Source organism: Salvia miltiorrhiza, chromosome 1, assembly GCF_028751815.1.
Source record: "Salvia miltiorrhiza cultivar Shanhuang (shh) chromosome 1, IMPLAD_Smil_shh, whole genome shotgun sequence".
NCBI classification, from domain to species: domain Eukaryota; kingdom Viridiplantae; phylum Streptophyta; class Magnoliopsida; order Lamiales; family Lamiaceae; genus Salvia; species Salvia miltiorrhiza.
In genome coordinates this window covers 640,190-656,188 of record NC_080387.1, presented here as the reverse complement: position 1 = coordinate 656,188, position 15,999 = coordinate 640,190, and the positions used below count along the sequence as shown (strand labels likewise).

The following is a 15,999-nucleotide window of genomic DNA, read 5'->3' as shown; positions in this document are numbered from 1 at the left end:
GACTTGATAGAATTCTTGAAGACACTTGAAGAATACTTGAAGGTTTGAATAGAATTCTTAGAGATGCTTGAAGTTCTTCAATTCTTCCAAGACTTCACTTGATACTTGATAGAATTCTTTGAACTCCTCAATCTTCCACTTCAACTTGCGATACTAGAGAGGATTCTTTATGCTCTTCGATCTTCCACCCCTTCAAGTCGTGATAATGAGCACCCCAACACCTCTATTTATAGATTTTAGAGATGGGCTTCATGGGCTTTATGAGCTTTGGGCCTTCATGCATGGGCCTTAGGGCTTTAAGTGGCCAATAAGCCCATTAATTCATTTTATTAAATATTAATCATATATATCTATTTAATTAGGAATAAAATCCCATTTAATAAAATAGAAAATATAATTGAATATTTAATTCATGAATTTACACGTGGCACGATTTAATTCGACGACAAATTTAATTGTCTACAAATTGCCCCATCGAGACTTGTTTATGGACGAAATGCCTTTGGTAATAGACGAGTCTCGAAATTTATTTTTTGATAATTTAAACTCTTATCGAGGTGTTCTTGAATTTCTTTGGATTTATAAATAGTTTATACTCGTATTTAGGAGTTCTTCATTTGATTTTGGAATTTTAAATAGTTTATACTCGTATTTAGGAGTTCTTGAATTTCTTTGGATTTATAAATAGTTTATACTCGTATTTAGGAGTTCTTGAATTTCTTTGGATTTATAAATAGTTTATACTCGTATTTAGGAGTTCTTTATTTGATTTTGGAATTTTAAATAGTTTATACTCGTATTTAGGAGTTCTTGAATTTCTTTGGATTTATAAATAGTTTATACTCGTATTTAGGAGTTCTTGAATTTCTTTGAATTTTGTAAATAGTTTATACTCGTATTTAGGAGTTCTTGAATTTCTTTTGAATTTATAAATAGTTTATACTCGTATTTAGGAGTTCTTGAATTTCTTTTGAATTTATAAATAGTTTATACTCGTATTTAGGAGTTCTTGAATTTCTTTTGAATTTATAAATAGTTTATACTCGTATTTAGGAGTTCTTGAATTTCTTGAACTTTGTAAATAGTTTATACTCGTATTTAGGAGTGCTTCAATTTGAATTTGAATTTGTAAATAGTTTATACTCGTATTTAGGAGTCCTTGAATTTCTTTGAATTTTGTAAATAGTTTATACTCGTATTTAGGAGTTTTTGAATTTTGTAAATAGTTTATACTCGTATTTAGGAGTTCTTGAATTTCTTTGAATTTTGTAAATTGGCTACAAATTCTTGGCGCAACTTTAGACATTGCAGCCTATTAATTAATGCTTTACTTGAAGTGGGCAAAAATCATAGCCACAATTCCAAACTTCACGTTTGTTTTTTTTTTTTTTTTTAAAAAAAAAGCCATATAATTTTTTCGGCCAATTCCCTTTCTTCCAGACTTTTAGAAAATGATCCAACAATTTTCCTCCAATTTAAAGATGAGTGGCCCATCACCGATTAGTGATTACACCCACTAACACCACTCCACTAAAGGGGAATGAATCCACTGCCACTTTTATCTTTGTCTTCAAGTTTCTGCCAACTATTGTTGAACAGCTGTGGAGGTGTCTTTGTTTGCATTTAATGAAGTCCCTTTTAAGCTTTAACAGCTTGTTTGAAGGGCCTTTCATAGCTGGAAGAACAACTAAAACTCCACTCTTCGTACACTTTTTTTTTTTTTTGAAGTTTGCCTATAAATAGAGACAATGTTGCCACTCTTCCTCATTCACCAATTCCCTTAGTAGTAGATTTCAGTAGCCGTTCACATTTCCGCTACTAACAGTAGGAAATTTCCTCTTCTTTCTTTCCGATTTCTTCTCTCCACCTTGATCTTCTCTTAACCTTGCAGTAGATTATCTTCTCCATATATATTTTAGAGATAGAACTATGTCACTTCACTCTTTCTCTTTTTGTTTGTTTTAGCTTCAACGCCGGAATGTCGTCGGCGACGAACTTACAATGCCTTGCTTTTATTTGATGTTCAGCTCTTTTCCGGCGAAGTTACTACCGTAACGGAGTAGAGGTTCGAGCTCGGAGCTGCTACGGTGTTGGTGATGGAAAGGCGTAAGCTTTGGGTCGGCGAAGGAACAATGTCGGCAGCGACGTGACCGTGCTTCATCAAGGTAAAACTCCTTTGTAGTTTCTCTTATATTGTTTTCGAGCTTTTAAATTGTGTATAGCGTGCTCCTTTCAACTGCTTCGCATGCCTACATTTTGTCTTCGCATTGCCCATTTGAGCTGCACTTTGGAGTAGCTGCCTCAATCTCTTTCGTGTATCCCTTCTTTTGCTGAGTATATTTAGTTCCAAATTTTAGTTCAAATGCCCAGAGCCGATTTTAGCAGCTCCATTTCTTGTATTGTTCTTCCCAAACTCAGTGGCTACTTTCTTAACTCCACAGCTATTGTCCTCTACGAGAAAAGCGCAGAATCTGGCGGATACAACAAAGCACAAGCTCGTGGTTTGGGTGACTAACATGGTGGAGTGAGTTGCTTTGATCGCATCGAGCGTGGAGAGAAGCGGCAGTGAGAGCGGAGACCGCTGCTACTAATGGCGGGAGATGGAGGTACGGTAGTGTTGGAGGTTGGAATCGCCGGATTTCCATCAAAGGCGACACGACGGCTGCAATTTCAGAGAGACGGATAGAAGCAGCAGCAGTTCATGGTAACTCCAGCAAGAGGTGGTCGGTGGGCCATGTTAGTTCTTGCTGATTTTTTTTTTACCAACGGCGGCGGTATTTTAAAGAGATGGAGACGGCTTCTTGCCGGATTTCAGGAACCACTAGGCACGAGGGTGCAGGTGAGGGCTCGTCATCTTCTTTCTTTCTTGTCACGTTTCTTCCATATCTTACTTCTCCTTCGCCGGTGGCGGAGGCGGCGGCGCGGTGAACTCGTGCTTGTTGAGAGCCTCCTGAATCAAGAGCTTGAATTCGTCGAGAGCTTTCTTCTCTGGATTGACGAGGTCATCGACTTTGTTGCTCTCCTCTTTAAAGGAAGCGGATTCAGCAACCTTCTCATCCGCCGTCGCCGCTTCATCTTTCTCCTTCTCCGCAGGCGCCGCCACCTTTTTCGGCTCGGGTTCGGGCTCCGGCTTGCGGGGGCACGTCCTTCTCCGGGGCAGCGGGCTTCTCCGCCACCGGCACCTCCTCAGCCGCGCATGCTGCCGCCTCGGGAGCCACCGTCTTCTTGGTTTCCTCGGCCTGCGGTTCTGTCCTATAACCCACAAACCCAAATTGCCGACTCTTCCCATCCTTGGTGCGCATAAGCTTGGCATCTGTCACTTCCCCTTTCTGGGAGAAGAATTCTCTAAGATGGTCCTCCACTACATACTTGGGCAAGTTTTTCACACAAACTCGCGGCATGATTTGCGGATATTGTTCTTATACAAAATAAGAAGCAAAAGGCTGTAAGACTGCAAAACTCCACGCCGCACAGATAGCTTCAACGAGATAGACATACGCGGGCAGCGCAGAAAGAGACGGAAGGCGGTTGTTGTGATTACGAATTAGGTCGCGATTTCTCGGAGAGACAGAGAGGGAGAGGGAGCTTGTCGTGCGGCAGCTGCTGGTGCGGCTGGAGGGCGCTCTGCTCTAGTGCTGTGGACGACGACGACAGCTGTTTGGATGTTGCGGGCGGCGGCAAGAGAGAGAGAGAGATGAGTTCGCGTGCGTGACTCATGAGCAGGAGGCAGTAGCAGCAATTAGGATTTAGGAGAGGGATTTTTGAGGAGTGAGAGAGAAGTGTCGGTCGACGATTTGAGGCGTTGGCCCTGGATATTGGGCTGAATCCCTACTTTTGGGCTGTAGAGAGAATTGGGCCCCTATTTTTCATAGAGAGAGTGAGCTTGGTGGGCCTTTCATTTGTGTAGATATATAATTTTAGTCATGAGCTCGACTAGATCTCATTTTTCCATTCAATGACTTGAAGTCACATTTTTATTTTGATGCAAATAAATTTCTAAATCTGAATTCTGCTTCTTCTTTTTCTTGCAGTTAGTGGCCCTTCGAACTTAATGATGACGACCTGCAGAAGACCGTTGCACTGTTCCATCACTGTATTCAAGATTGGTGTAGTCTTATCAACCAACTTCATGGCGGATTTTGCCCCAAACAAGATGCTTTGAGTATTTGCAAAGTTTGGAATCTATTGTCATTTTTCTTTCAGTCTTGACATCTCCATCAACCCGACTAAAGACCATCCTCAGAGAGTTATCCAAAAATCTGGCAGCAGCCCATCTAAGACCTTATTTGAGTGGTGTTTACTTTGCACTTCAGGTGGCTCAACTGGCTTTTAATCAGATTTCGGGTGCGCTCGGATCTGGGCCATTGTGAGTCCAACCTTTGAAGATTGCTGGTTACATCTTCTATTTGCGTGTATCTGAGCAGGCTCAACGCCAGATGACTCAATTCTTTGACAGGTCTTGGGTGCGCTCAGACTTGGGATTGTTCGAGTCTGGTTTGAGTGAGGTTGTCATGTTTGGCATCTCACGAAGTTGGGAGAATTCTGCACAGCGACTCGAGAAGATTGAGTCTTCTCTTCTTGATGCTTAAGCCAAGGAGAATGAAGCCATCGTCAGAATTGTTTTGATCAAGGAAGAGCTTGCTATGATAGAGATGTGGGAGATGAAGATGACGTTGTTCTTCAAGCAAGATAGTGCCTCCTTTCATATTGCCCGAGGTGCAATCCCATAATTCAAAAGAGAGTTTGACAAACATAAAGTTGCACATGTTGATGAGGAAATGCTGCGAAATTTTGAAGACTTCAGAGTCACTTTTGATCTCTGCTCAGAGAACTTTGGAGGATCAAGACCCATTTGCTTAGTATTGGTGCAAACCGCAGTTTCTATCATTTCTCTCTTGATGATTCTTATTTGGTTTGTGATGGATATTTTGACATCTTCTCCAAATGTGCTTATATTGCTTTTGATGGCTTGATTTTCTTCCCAATTTGAGACATATTCGGCTTCACATAATCAACTTGAATCATAACTTGATGATATAAACTGAAAAGAGTCAAACACAATTCATGACTGAACCTAGAAATTATCTAAGCTGCCTACGTACCCTTTTGAAAGGGATCAAGTCAAAACGTAGTTCATAGAATCAACAGGTGTTTGAGATTGGGTGCCGTGCACAGTTTATACTCATGCGGGCCAGGAGTAACATGCAGTTTAGGCTCGTGCGTCAAGGAGCTGTCTTCATACACTCCATTTTGTTTGCTTTTCTCCATTTCTGTTTTTTCATCTGACTCATCTTTTTGGCTTTTCTGTTTTTCTATTTTTTTTTTTTTTGCTTTTGCTATATATATATATATATATATATATATATTTTTATTAAACTATATACATATGTACAAGCTTCAACTTCTACCACCCTTCAAGGATAGTAGTACTTCAAGAACTTTCCGTTGAGAGTGATAACAATTGGCCTCCTTGCAGCGAGGGTCATGTCTCCAATTTGAAAAGAGGGCGCTCGCACTGCTTTGTTGAAGGATCTTGAAGGAAGAGCTTAATAGTATTCCAATTTTTGCTGGACTTCTAGTCTCTCTTCATCCAGAGTTTCCAGTTCTTTGGGGCTTAAGTGCGAATTCTCTTCTCCAACGACCATTTTCTCGCAGGAGGTGATATGGTTTGCTGTGACATCGTCTTCATCTTTTCGGCGAGGATCTTTGCAATCAAAACACGTCATTATGCTTTCATTTCTCTGGCGTATGAAGGCTATATTCTCTGCAACGCTTGTTGTGATAACGCCACTTCTAACGAGACTTGCAATTTCACGACGCACTTGACTTTGAGTAGTATGAGGAAGAGGAACTGGATTACTAGCACTATTAGTAGTGTAGTAAGAGGAAGCTACACTTTCTCTATCTTCTTGATCTATGGCATCTCGTGTGAAGATGGTGGTCTTCATTTGAGCTTTCATTTTTTTCCCACATGACATAATCAAAGTGGTGTATCTTTTCATTCGAGGAGGGATCAAACTTCTCCATTTCTCTGTTATGTGCAGTTCATCACTCCCTTTTGTCTTGCTTCGTTTCCATGATTTGCCTTTGCCAAGTCTTTTAAAGACAGATACTTGTTGAGCTTCTCTTCTACCCATCCTATTGAAAATAGAAACCCTTTGGGTTCTCCGATTGCTTGAAGATTCCAGGATTTGCTTGGTGCTAGCATAGTTAGCAGTGGCTCTCTTGATGGCAATTCGAATGGGGCTTTGCACTGTATATCCCAAACCTGCTTTGGAGTTTTGGCCTGCGTTATCAGTCTTTTCCAAATGAGACCTTGACATAGAGCTTTCTTGAGGATTGTATCCAGCATTCACGAGGAGTTTATATGCCTTCGGACCAAAGTGCTTTGAGAGTTCTTTGTTTGAGAGATCTTCATGCTCTGTGATGCTACTTTGCTTTGGTCGGACAAACCCTTCAAATGGTTGGTGAATTGGCTTCTTGGCATCAATCTTCGTTAAAGGCATGGTGAATCCTTCCATCTTCAGAAAAGATTCTTCTTTCTTTTTCTCCTGGCAAGATCTCAACTCGTCATGTGATGTATCATCTTTCACCATTGAGACTTTGGTTCTTTCCAAATAGAACTTAGCATCAGCAAAATGTGATTCTGCTTCCGTAAACGGCTTTTGATCACCAACCACTTTTCTTATGGCACCATTTTGATAGTACTTGAAGCATTGGTGCAATGTAGAAGGAACAACACCATTTTCATGAAGCCATGGTCGACCTAGAAGCATATTATAGGACGTCTTGGCATCGATAACATGAAGCAACGCTGTCGAATCCATGTCCTGCATCAGCAATCGCAACCTTATAGTTCCAAGAGCTCTTTGCCCTTCATGATTGAAACCTTGGATCATCAATCGACTGTTTGACAGCTCATCTACTTGGATTCCCAATTGCTTCAAAGTCCTTAGTGGCAAAATATTGACCGCCGAGCCTCCATCGATGAGAATTCGATTGACCTTCTGCTCCTGTGTATAACAACTCACGAACAATGGCCTGTTATGAGGTTCAGATCCAAGCTGCAAGTCTTCATTAGAGAATGTGATTGCCAATGCATCATCGTCTTCATCCATATTTAGCTCAGGTTCTTCATCTACTTGATTGGATGTATCATACAGAGCTCCAATACCTTCTATTATGTCATTCAAGTCGGTGGAGACCATATTTACAGCAGTATCATCTTCTTCAAGAGATATTTTCCCTTCTCGAGCTAACCGCATGACCCTGTCTTTGAAGATGAAGCAATCATGTATGGGGTGCCCAACCAGACGATGGTATTTGCAGTAACTTGGATCGTTTGTCCTCCCTGCTTCATTTGGTCGCTTCATTTCTGGCAACTCGATAAGCTTTTCTTTGATCAGGTCATCAAAAATTCCTGAAACATCAGAGTCTAAGAATGGATATTGTTTTTGTTGCATTTCTTTCAAGGTAGGTCTTCTTTGCCCCACGTCTCGGGAAGAGTTCTGATTGTCTCGTGAAGTGTTCTGGTTGCCTTCTTGTCCAGCTTCTCTCTTTAAGAATTTCACCGAAGTTGCCTTAATCGCCATGGATTCTCTCTTTGGTGTTTCATCGGATGGTTTGCTTCCTTTCTTGAATTCTGGCTTGAATTTGCGAGGTTCTCGGATGGGTGGTTCTTCGATCCCGCTTGCCATCATGCTCAACTCCATATCATGAGCTCTTGTAGCAAGTTCTTCGAATGTTCTAGGCTGGATTCCTCGCAAGATGTATTGCAAGCCCCAATGCATCCCTTGAATACACATTTCGATGGCAGATGATTCAGACAATCGGTCCTTACAGTTGAGACAAAGGTTTCTCCATCGGTTGATGTAGTCAATGACTGGCTCTTCTTTGAATTGACGCGAACTTGTGAGCTCCACCATGCTGACAGTTCTTCTAGTGCTATAGAAGCGGTTGAGGAACTCATGCTCCAGTTGTTCCCAACTATCAATTGAGTTTGATTCTAAGTCGGTGTACCAATCAAAGGCATTACCTTTCAATGAGCGAACAAACTGTTTGACCAAATGATCTCCATAAGTACCAGCGTTGTTGCATGTTTCAATGAAATGAGCCACGTGTTGTCTCGGATTTCCTTGGCCATCAAATTGTTGGAATTTGGGGGGCTGATAACCAAGAGGCATCCTCAAGTCGTCGATTCGCCGAGTATATGGCTTGGAGTAGATCAATGATGACTTTGAGTTTCTAGCAGAGTTACTCTTCATTGTTGCTTCGATGAACTCTTTGAGTTGGTTGATGGGAATGAGGCCACTAGACGAGAAGAGAGTGTCATTTCCTGAAGGCTTTTTTCCATCACTCTTTGGCTTATCTTTGGAGATTTCTTCATCGTTATTCTCTCCATCTTCTTCGCTTTCTTCGCCTTCCCTATCGTTGTTGGCGTGGCTTGAATCTCTTTTTTCTCCCTTTTCTCCTTTGAGCTTTACAATCTGGGCATCTTGCTCTTGGATGTGCTTGGTTAGAGATTCAACCATCTTTGTTAAGTTCAAGAGTTGTTCCTCCATGGTGGAAGTGTTTGTCATCATGACACTTGCATGGAGTTGATAATTTTCAATGGGGAATGTGAAGCTTCTCTTAGAGTTGTCATCTTCTTCATGGATAGATGGAAGATGAAAGATCGGCTTGGATACTCCTTGCATCGATTTTGATTTGCTTCGCGTTATCATACCGATGCTTGCCGAAGAAACTTTGGATGAAGCTGGAGCAGTTGCATTTGATTGAGTAGACATAGTTCAAGATTTTTGGTGAAGAGTAGAGATGAGAGGTAGAGATGTCCCACCGGGCGTGCCAAAATTTGTAAACACAAATTTTTGTATTTCAATTTGATAAAATACAAAATGGGTTACAAAGATAATTTGATAGATTTGAAGATAGATTTATGCGGGTTGCAATCTCTAGTTAATCCTCTGATTCTTCTCTTCCATTTGATTCTTGAACAAGCTCGAAGGTTATTGAAATACTTGATTTGATGACGCCAATCCAAGGGACTTAAGTCGTGATTTTGGATTGAACGTTGAATTTGATTTGATTTGAGAAGAACGTCCTTAGAATTTTGTAAGAACGCCTTGAAGCTTTCAAACTTGATTTGATTTGATTTGAAGAACGTCCTTAGAATTTGTAAGAACGCCTTGAAGGATTTGATTTGAGGAAGATCGTTCTTGGAATTTGTAAGAACGCCTTGAAGCTTTGGGATTTGGTTGATTTGATTTGAGGAAGATCGTTCTTAGAATTTGTAAGAACGCCTTGATCACTTGAAGATTTGAAGGTTTGATCACTTGAAGATACTTGAAGAATACTTGAAGACTTGATAGAATTCTTGAAGACACTTGAAGAATACTTGAAGCTTTGAATAGAATTCTTAGAGATGCTTGAAGTTCTTCAATTCTTCCAAGACTTCACTTGATACTTGATAGAATTCTTTGAACTCCTCAATCTTCCACTTCAACTTGTGATACTAGAGAGGATTCTTTATGCTCTTCGATCTTCCACCCCTTCAAGTCGTGATAATGAGCACCCCAACACCTCTATTTATAGATTTTAGAGATGGGCTTCATGGGCTTTATGAGCTTTGGGCCTTCATGCATGGGCCTTAGGGCTTTAAGTGGCCAATAAGCCCATTAATTCATTTTATTAAATATTAATCATATATATCTATTTAATTAGGAATAAAATCCCATTTAATAAAATAGAAAATATAATTGAATATTTAATTCATGAATTTACACGTGGCACGATTTAATTCGACGACAAATTTAATTGTCTACACCCACATCTCGAGAAGAGTTCTGATTGTCTCGTGGAATGTTCAGGTTGCCTTCTTGACCAGCTTCTCTCTTTAAGAATTTCACCGAAGTTGCCTTAATCGCCATGGATTCTTTCTTTGGTGTTTCATCGGATGGTTTGCTTCCTTTCTTAAATTCTGGCTTGAATTTGCGAGGTTCTCGGATGGGTGGTTCTTCGATCCCGCTTGCTGCCATACTCAACTCCATGTCATGAGCTCTTGTAGCAAGTTCTTCGAATGTTCTAGGCTGGATTCCTCGCAAGATGTATTGCGAACCCCAATGCATCCCTTGAATACACATTTCGATGGCAGATGATTCAGACAATCGGTCCTTGCAGTTGAGACAAAGGTTTCTCCATCGGTTGATGTAGTCAATGACTGGCTCTTCTTTGAATTGACGCGAACTTGTGAGCTCCACCATGCTGACAGTTCTTCTAGTGCTATAGAAGCGGTTGAGGAACTCATGCTCCAATTGTTCCCAACTATCAATTGAGTTTGACTCTAAGTCAGTGTACCAATCAAAGGCATTTCCTTTCAATGAACGAACAAACTGTTTGACCAAATGATCTGCATAAGTACCAGCGTTGTTGCATGTTTCAATGAAATGAGCCACGTGTTGTCTTGGATTTCCTTTGCCATCAAATTGTTGGAATTTGGGGGGCTGATAACCAAGAGGCATCCTCAAGTTGTCGATCCGCTGAGTATATGGCTTGGAGTAGATCAATGATGGCTTTGAGTTTCCAACAGAGTTACTCTTCATGGTTGCTTCGATGAACTCCTTGAGTTGGTCGATTGGGATAAGGCCACCAGACGAAAAAGGAGTATCCTTTCCTGAAGATTTTCTTTCATCATAGTTTTCCTTGTCCTTGGAGATTCTTTCATCGTTATTCTCTCCATCTTCTTCGTCTTCTTCATCTTCCCTATCATTGTTTGCGTGGCTTGATTCTTCTTTTTCTTCCCTTAGCTTTGCAATCTGGGCATCTTGATCTTGGATATGCTTAGATAGAGATTCGACCATTTTTGTTAAGTTCAAGAGTTGTTCTTCCACAGTGGATGTGTTTGTCATCATGACATTCGCGTGGAGTTGATAATTTTCCATGGGAAACATGAAGCTTCTTCTGGAGTTGTCATCCTCTTCATGAATAGATGGAAGACGGGAGGTCGACTTGGACACCTCTTGCATCAATTTTGCTTTGCTTCGTGTAATTACACCGATGCTTTCCGAAGAACCTTTAGATAAAGCTGGAGCAGTTGCATTTGGTTGAATAGACATTGTTCAAGAGTTTTGGTGAAGAGTAGAGATGAGAGGTAGAGATGTCCCACCGGGCGTGCCAAAATTTGTAAACACAAATTTTTGTATTTCAATTTGATAAAATACAAAATGCGTTTACAAAGATAATTTGATAGATTTGAAGATAGATTTATGCGGGTTGCAATCTCTAGTTAATCCTCTGATTCTTCTCTTCCATTTGATTCTTGAACAAGCTCGAAGGCTCTTGAAATACTTGATTTGATGACGTCAATCCAAGGGACTCAAGTCATGATTTTGGATTGAACATTGAACTTGATTTGATTTGAGAATTTGTAAGAATGCCTTGAAGCTTTTGAACTTGATTTCTTTGGATACTTGAAGATCACTTCAAAGATTCGCAGAAATACTTGAAGATTTGAAGAAATACTTGAAGATTTGAAGATACTTGAATACTTGAAGATTTTGAAGGATACTTGAATATTTGAATGATACTTGAAGATTTGAATACTCAAACAATTGAAGATTTGAAGGAGACTTGAATGCTAGATAGAATTCTTCAAGATACTTGAATACTTGGAAGAATACTTGAACTCTCCAATTCTCCACCTCTTCCACTTATGATACTAGAGAGAATTCTTTGTGCTCCTCAATCTTCCACTCCTTCAAGTTGTGATAATGAGCACCCCAAGCCCTCTATTTATAGACTTTAGAGATGGGCTTTATGGGCTTTATGGGCTTTGGGCCTTCATGCATGGGCCTTAGGGCTTTAGGTATCCATGAGCCCATTAATTCATTTATATCAAATACTCCCTCCGTCCCTAAAATAACTTCCTCTTTTTCCATTTTGGGACGTCCTCCAAATAACTTCCTCTTTCTTTTTTTCCATTTTTAGAAACCTACCCCACCACTAATAATACTTTATTTATTCTTACTTCTCACTTTTCACCACTCTCAATACTAATTATAACACTTTTCACAACTTCCAATAATAATTATATCACTTTTTCTCCACTATCAATACACTTTACAACTTTTTATTAAAACCCGTGCCGTCCCCAAAGAGGAAACCATTTCAGGGACGGAGGGAGTATTAATTATATATCTATTTAATTTAGGAATAAAATCCTATTTAATAAAATAGAAGATATAATTAAATATTTAATCCATGAATTTACACGTGGCGCGATTTAATTCGACGACAAATTTAATTGTCTACAGCAGGTAAATACTAAGCTCAGCTTATTCAAATCCAGTGCATGCATCATACCATCGATCACATGTTTGAATAAAAATACAGAGTATACAGATGACTATATGCATAAAGGGACTTAGCAATCACACCAAGTTAGTTTATATACATGTTCTTCATGAGACAAATGCATTAAGAACTCTTATCAAACAGATGCAATCACATGCCTTTAGTAATATAGGAGCCAACAGAGTTGAGTTATGAACTGCCAAAAACTAGAAGTTCTTCTTCACAGCAGAGTAGTACTGAACTTAGCATTTAGGAGGGGAGGGAGGCTTATTCAAGGTATTTTGTTGTACCTGATTTTCATTGAACGGGGACGGATGCCGGTTTGATGTCGACGCTAACCGCGAGGAAAAGAGAGGGAGGCTAGGGCTCAACGGAGAGGCTAGTTTTGGCCAAGGAAAGCGCGGCGGCGCTGGAATGCTTAACAGCGGGGCCTCGCCGGAACCGGATGGGCGAAGCAGCAGATTGAGTTTGAGAAGAGGATTAGGGCTCTGTTTCGTTTCCAATTGACAATGTGTGTTTTCTGAAATTTGGGGATCGGGAGGAAAAGCACGAGAAGAGAGGTGGGACGAAGGGCGTGACGGCAGGGAAGATGAGGACGCCAAATGGCCGTCGCCGGCGGCGCGGCTTTCAGAGGCGGCGACTTGAGAGAGAGAGAGAGAGAGATCGCAAAACAGGGAGAGAATGCAAGAAAGGAATGGCGACAATCAGTCGCCGGAGTTGAGAGAAGAAACGTCGGATTTCAGAGTGGCGGAGGCGGCCGTTCGCCGGAGCTAAAAAAGTCAGCGGCGGCGATGAATTTGGCATGAAGGAGAGAGTGCTGATCCTTTCAGCCGTTCCTGACTAAAAAAAAAAAAGAAGAGGTGGGCCTCTTGCTTGGGCTGAATTTATTCCTTAAGGTGGGCCGAAATGTTGGGCTGGATATAATTAGAAAAGGGCTTACTTATTTCCTTAAATGAGCCCAGGTTTGATATTAAGTAGAGTAGACTGATTAGAATTCATTGAATTGGGCCTTTATTATTTCTCCTATATTTAAGTCTAATTGAAATCAGTTCAACACTCATTAGTTTATTAATTTCTGATTATGGATTAAATAGAGTAGATCTATTTAATTAGTATGTGGGTTAGAATACTCTAAGATGAATGAATATATTAAGATTAATTATCCGATACCCTAAGACGAGCTTTAATCCTATAATTCGATTATTATTTAAGGAATATGAGCCATGCATATTTATTTTACGCATTCTCATTTATTTGAGAATTTTCTTCGAGCTAAGGTTTGACCTTATGTTCTCGCATTAAAGGTTAAGTGCAAGGGTAAGAGCTAGTCAAGGAGTTACTGAACTGTAGCAAAGATTTGCTATCAGGTGGGTTTACTTTCATATATATTGAATGAGTTAAATGTTATGTTTCAACAAGTTATTTCATTTCAAACCTTTGAACTGAAATTATTTTAAGTATTGTCTTGTCATAAATGTTTCAAATTTTAGTATGATATCTATCTGCTTTGGCTTTGCCAATGATGCAATCGAATTCGGGTCCTGAGCAGTTGATAGCTATCCTGTCAGGACTAGTGTACACCAGTGACCGTGAGTCATCTAGCGGGTTGGCCGGTCAAGTGTTTGTGAGAGGTGGCCACCTCTCCGGCACACAGTTCCAGATATGATAGATTACAAGAGAACTTAGTCTGATCAGACGAATTTTAAGAATCACAAATGAATTTAGTAAGCTTGGGCCTTTTAGCTAAAACTCCCTTGCTGTACTGTTTATGATGGCATGACAATTTATAGTTTTTATGCAATCATGTGTATATTTAGGCATACGTGCCCACTGAGTACTCTCGTACTCAGCCCTGCATATATTTCTAAATGTACAGGTTGAGCAGTGGCTGATGAAGATGAAGTGAAGAGCGGAGCTTTTGTCATAAGTTAAATGAATGAACTCTTGGATACATGTCTTCATACATGTGATCAGATTATGTTATTCCACTGCGTACTCTTAGGTTTTATGTCCTTTTAGTTTAGTCGGATTCATCTGAACTTACAAGTCTGTTTGAGTCTTTGTGACTAAACATCAGTTATATTATGAATTTTTCCTTCTTTAACAATTATTTTAGTTCGATCCTTTATTATTTGTTCACTCTCTTTCTATCGCCGTTTATAACTGTGTCCTTAGTTACGATTTTCTGGCTTAATTATCCTTAATTAAGTCTGGTCGTGACAATAAATTATTTAAGAGCTCATATATATTGTCTTAATAGCTTATAAATTGTAAAGTATTTGAATAATTAAGCCTAAAATACTATTTCCCACGGAACAGCTCGATCGGTTCTCTCTTAAGTTAAATAGAGAAAATCATAACTAGAGTGAGAAAATTGAAGATAAATAAAATCGCAAATTCTTCTGTACAGCCGATCTGCAGTCATACCGAATTTAACCCGTTTTCACCCAATCTGCATCAATACCATATATAACAATTCTTAACAAATAAATGCAATAGTAAGACTTTGGTGCAATGGCTCCAGCTCCACCACTTTCCCTTATTCCAAAAGGTGGGGGGTTTGAAACCATTTACATGCATTTTTTAAGTTTTGTGTCCTTTTTTTTCTTCTTTTGTAAGTTTTTTGTTTTCTTTTCTTGTTTTTTTTTTTTTTACATTTTTTCTTTTTGCGGTTTTGTTTCCTTTTTTTGTTTTGTTTTTACATTTTTTTTCTTTTCTTGTTTTCTTTATTTTTTTGTATTTTATTGTAGTAACCCGCTCTCTTAATTATATTTAAGATTAGTAATGCGATAATTAATTATTGCATCTTTCAGTGATGAAACCCAATGTTGATCTATGTTTGTTTTCGACTTATGATTTTGAGTTATATAAAACTTAAAGCAGAGTTATTATTTTATTTCGCGTGAGAAACCGCGATAAGGATTATTGAACAATCAATAATTTTTATTCCAAGTTCATAACTGACTTAGCAAAGTCATGTTATTTAGTAGAAATATTTTTTATATTATTAGTTGTTATTATTTTTGTACTTGTTTAAGTCGTGAATTTATTCCCGCTTGTGAGGAGAATTAAATCTTCGGATTTAATTTAGATATTAGATGAGCAAACGAATTTAAATCTACATATTTAATTTAGAATTATTTTTTACAGTCTATCGATATTAATATCAAGCAGATACACCATCACACGTTACATATTACAGTTATAAAAATTCTTTTCTATACTCCTATTACACACCGGCTGCATCATCAAAGGTGAATGAGTAAAAGAAAGAAGAAAAGAAATAGGAGAAAGAAAGGAAATAGGGAGGAAATAGGAGAAGAAACAAAAGAGAGAGGAGGCGTGCGTGTGTAAAGCAGCAACAGCTCTGCCACAGCCGCCCAACTCTACCAATCCCCTTCTCCCTACACCCTACCCCTATTCCTTAGCAGCTGCCAGCCGCCCCACTTCACCAATCTGTTAGTCAAAGGTTCTACAATTTTTTTTTTAGTTTGGCAGCAACTCTTTCCATTTTTGCTGCTTGCAGCAACATTCCCTTTTGTCAACATTTGCTGCCACTACACCCTACCACCTACTTAGCACAATCAAGTCCAAGCAACCCTTTGCCTTCTCTTAGTCTCAAACCTCCAGCCAGCAATCTCACTTCATTCT

At 39.4% G+C, this 15,999-nt stretch overlaps 1 long non-coding RNA gene across 2 annotated transcripts; it reads left to right on the top strand.

Moving 5' to 3' along the window:
- The first annotated feature begins 1,498 nt into the window (after positions 1-1,498).
- On the top strand, positions 1,499-2,839 carry LOC131007187 (uncharacterized). 2 transcript variants are annotated; one of them, XR_009095946.1, is made up of 4 exons: positions 1,499-1,824; positions 2,028-2,165; positions 2,442-2,606; positions 2,794-2,839. It is a non-coding gene; the product is annotated as an uncharacterized LOC131007187 (long non-coding RNA). The 2 variants fall into 2 exon arrangements; XR_009095945.1 differs by having other exon boundaries at positions 1,500-2,165.
- Positions 2,840-15,999: the final 13,160 nt, after the last annotated feature.